This window comes from Paramisgurnus dabryanus, unplaced genomic scaffold (assembly GCF_030506205.2).
Source record: "Paramisgurnus dabryanus unplaced genomic scaffold, PD_genome_1.1 h2tg000269l_1_35341__unordered_in_group2, whole genome shotgun sequence".
In the NCBI taxonomy this organism is placed as follows: Eukaryota; Metazoa; Chordata; class Actinopteri; order Cypriniformes; family Cobitidae; genus Paramisgurnus; species Paramisgurnus dabryanus.
This window is the reverse complement of record NW_027394159.1, coordinates 25,001-29,384: the sequence shown is the minus strand read 5'-3', so window position 1 is coordinate 29,384 and position 4,384 is coordinate 25,001.

Genomic DNA, 4,384 nt, shown 5'->3' with positions numbered 1-4,384 from the left:
GGCGGCCCTCCCTCCTGGAAGTCCGGTTCCTCCAGGGCACACGTCCCTGCCTCCTTAGCCCAGAGAGGTGACTCCGAGGCGGGCCTGACAGGGCGGCCCTCCCTCCTGGAAGTCCGGTTCCTCCAGGGCACACGTCTCTGCCTCCTTAGCCCAGAGAGGTGACTCCGAGGCGGGCCTGACAGGGCGGCCCTCCCTCCTGGAAGTCCGGTTCCTCCAGGGCACACGTCCCTACCTCCGTAGCCCAGACGGGTGACTCGAAAGCGGGCCTGACAGGGCGGCCCTCCCTCCTGGAAGTCTGGTTCCTCCAGGGCACACGTCCCTGCCTCCTTAGCCCAGAGAGGTGACTCCGAGGCGGGCCTGACAGGGCGGCCCTCCCTCCTGGAAGTCCGTTTCCTCCAGGGCACACGTCCCTACCTCCGTAGCCCAGATGGGTGACTCGAAAGCGGGCCTGACAGGGCGGCCCTCCCTCCTGGAAGTCTGGTTCCTCCAGGGCACACGTCCCTACCTCCGTAGCCCAGATGGGTGACTCGAAAGCGGGCCTGACAGGGCGGCCCTCCCTCCTGGAAGTCTGGTTCCTCCAGGGCACGCGTCCCTGCCTCCGTAGCCCAGATGGGTGACTCCGAGGCGGGCCTGACAGGGCGGCCCTCCCTCCTGGAAGTCTGGTTCCTCCAGGGCACACGTCCCTACCTCCTTAGCCCAGATGGGTGACTCGAAAGCGGGCCTGACAGGGCGGCCCTCCCTCCTGGAAGTCTGGTTCCTCCAGGGCACACGTCCCTACCTCCTTAGCCCAGATGGGTGACTCCGAGGCGGGCCTGACAGGGCGGCCCTCCCTCCTGGAAGTCTGGTTCCTCCAGGGCACGCGTCCCTACCTCCTTAGCCCAGAGAGGTGACTCCGAGGCGGGCCTGACAGGGCGGCCCTCCCTCCTGGAAGTCTGGTTCCTCCAGGGCACACGTCCCTACCTCCTTAGCCCAGATGGGTGACTCGAAAGCGGGCCTGACAGGGCGGCCCTCCCTCCTGGAAGTCTGGTTCCTCCAGGGCACACGTCCCTACCTCCTTAGCCCAGATGGGTGACTCGAAATCGGGCCTGACAGGGCGGCCCTCCCTCCTGGAAGTCTGGTTCCTCCAGGGCACACGTCCCTACCTCCTTAGCCCAGATGGGTGACTCGAAATCGGGCCTGACAGGGCGGCCCTCCCTCCTGGAAGTCTGGTTCCTCCAGGGCACACGTCCCTACCTCCTTAGCCCAGATGGGTGACTCGAAAGCGGGCCTGACAGGGCGGCCCTCCCTCCTGGAAGTCTGGTTCCTCCAGGGCACACGTCCCTACCTCCTTAGCCCAGATGGGTGACTCCGAGGCGGGCCTGACAGGGCGGCCCTCCCTCCTGGAAGTCTGGTTCCTCCAGGGCACACGTCCCTACCTCCTTAGCCCAGAGAGGTGACTCCGAGGCGGGCCTGACAGGGCGGCCCTCCCTCCTGGAAGTCCGGTTCCTCCAGGGCACACGTCCCTACCTCCTTAGCCCAGATGGGTGACTCGAAATCGGGCCTGACAGGGCGGCCCTCCCTCCTGGAAGTCCGGTTCCTCCAGGGCACACGTCCCTACCTCCTTAGCCCAGATGGGTGACTCGAAATCGGGCCTGACAGGGCGGCCCTCCCTCCTGGAAGTCTGGTTCCTCCAGGGCACACGTCCCTACCTCCTTAGCCCAGATGGGTGACTCGAAAGCGGGCCTGACAGGGCGGCCCTCCCTCCTGGAAGTCTGGTTCCTCCAGGGCACACGTCCCTACCTCCTTAGCCCAGATGGGTGACTCGAAAGCGGGCCTGACAGGGCGGCCCTCCCTCCTGGAAGTCTGGTTCCTCCAGGGCACACGTCCCTACCTCCTTAGCCCAGATGGGTGACTCGAAATCGGGCCTGACAGGGCGGCCCTCCCTCCTGGAAGTCTGGTTCCTCCAGGGCACACGTCCCTACCTCCTTAGCCCAGATGGGTGACTCGAAAGCGGGCCTGACAGGGCGGCCCTCCCTCCTGGAAGTCTGGTTCCTCCAGGGCACACGTCCCTACCTCCTTAGCCCAGATGGGTGACTCGAAAGCGGGCCTGACAGGGCGGCCCTCCCTCCTGGAAGTCAGGTTCCTCCAGGGCACACGTCCCTACCTCCGTAGCCCAGAGTGGTGACTCGAAAGCGGACGCGGGAGGGTGTACGTGGCGCACCCCCAGGCCGAAGAGAGGTCTCGTGAGCGGACGCGAGGGTGTACGACAGAAGGCCTGGAAGTCTCTGACTTCCAGGGTCACCGACCCTACCTCATGAGCCCGAAGAGGTGACTCGAATGCGGACGCGGGGGTGTACGTGGCGCACCCCCAGGCCGAAGAGAGGTCTCGTGAGCGGACACGAGAAGTACGACAGAGGGCCTGGAAGCAAAAGCGGGTGACTCGTGCACTTCCAGAAAAGGCAAAAGCGGGTGACTCGTGCACTTCCATAAAGCCGAAAAGAGGTCTCGTGAGCGGACACGAGAAGTACGACAGAGGGCCTGGAGGTAAAAGCGGGTGACTCGTGCACTTCCAGGGTCTCCGACCTTACGGCGCCTTCCGACGCGGGCGCCTCCTCCCGGACGAGCCACGGGAAGGGCCCCTTCTCTCAAGGGGCGGTCGTTTGAACAGGTGCCATCGGGTATATAGGGATGGGTGCCTCGAAGTGGACCTCCAGCGTCCTCCCTCCCTGCGACAGATCCCAAGAAAGGTCTGTGCGCGTCGGTGTGCGATGAACGAAAAACCGTTAAAAGAACTGGAACGGTTGGAACGGACGAAGGGCGTCTGATGTGAGGCAGCGCCCCGGGCGAGTGTCGGCCGAAGGCTCACAATTAAAGAGCTCATACCCGAAAGATGGGAAAAAACGATCCGCCCTGGATCATCAAGGCTAATGCCTAAAAACTAAAGCTACCTTGGGTGATGGAACTCGGCTACGGCCGCAAAACGATCCGCCCTGGATCATCAAGGCTAATGCCTAAAAACTAAAGCTACCTTGGGTGATGGAACTCGGCTACGGCCGCAAAACGATCCGCCCTGGATCAAGGCTACGGCCTAAAAACGGCAAAAAAAGATCCAAAAGTCCCTGGATCAAGGCGCTTCGGCTTAAAACCTGTGAAAAGATCCGCCCTGGATCAAGGCTACGGCCTTAAAACTGCTCAAAAGATCCGCCCTGGATCAAGGCTACGGCCTTAAAACTGCTAAAAAGATCCTAAAGTCTCTGGATCTAGGCTACGGCCTCAAAGACACACGTGTTGTGAGAAAAGATCCGCCCTGGATCTCCAGGCTACGGCCTCAAAGGTTCGACCCGACCATATATGCTCAGACACGGGCGAACACAAAAGCGTAACAACCCCTGTTGGAACCGTCGAAGGATCTCGGCGTCGGCCGTAAAACGGAAACCCCCCGGTCGTCGGTACGCGTGTGGCGGTCGAGGGCCCCCGGCCGCCGGTCGGGCGGGCGCGTGGATAGGTCTCCCGAGCGGTCAAGGAGTCCCGGAAGCCGGTCGGGCGAGCGGCCGGCCCCGGGGCACCCTACCCTCTCGGGCGCACCGACCCCACGCGTTTCGTCTCGGTCGGCGTCCGGGGTTCCGAGACACCCTTATGTATCTGTGTGACAGACGGAGTGGCACACCGTCTGCGGCGGGACAGGGCCGCCGACCGCGATGGAAGTCGAGTGTGGCGGCTTCCAGGGTCCAAGACCCTATAGACGGACGGAGTGGCGACCCGTCTGCGGCGGGCCAGGGCCGCCGACCGCGATGGAAGTCGAGTGGGGCGGCTTCCAGGGTCCAAGACCCTACAGACAGACGGAGTGGCGACCCGTCTGCGGCGGGCCAGGGCCGCCGACCGCGATGGAAGTCGAGTGGGGCGGCTTCCAGGGTCCAAGACCCTACAGACAGACGGAGTGGTGACCCGTCTGCGGCGGGACAGGGCCGCCGACCGTTACGGAAGTCGAGGGGGACGGCTTCCAGGGTCCAAGACCCTATCTGTGTGACAGACGAAGGTGCATCGTCTGGGGCGGGACAGGGCCGCCGACCGCTATGGAAGTCGAGTTGGGTTGCTCGTGAACTTCCAGGGTCCAAGACCCTCTCTTCGTGACCGACGAAGGTGCTCTGTCTGGGGCGGTACGGGGCCGCCGACCGCTATGGAAGTCGAGTTGGGTTGCTCGTGTACTTCCAGGGTCCAAGACCCTCTCTTCGTGACCGACGAAGGTGCTCTGTCTGGGGCGGTACGGGGCCGCCGACCGCTATGGAAGTCGAGTTGGGTGGCTCGTGCACTTCCAGGGTCCAAGACCCAACGCGTTTGACCGACGAAGGTGCCCCGTCCCCGGGCACGGACGGGGACGGGCCCGGCCTCCGGGCCGCCGTGGAAG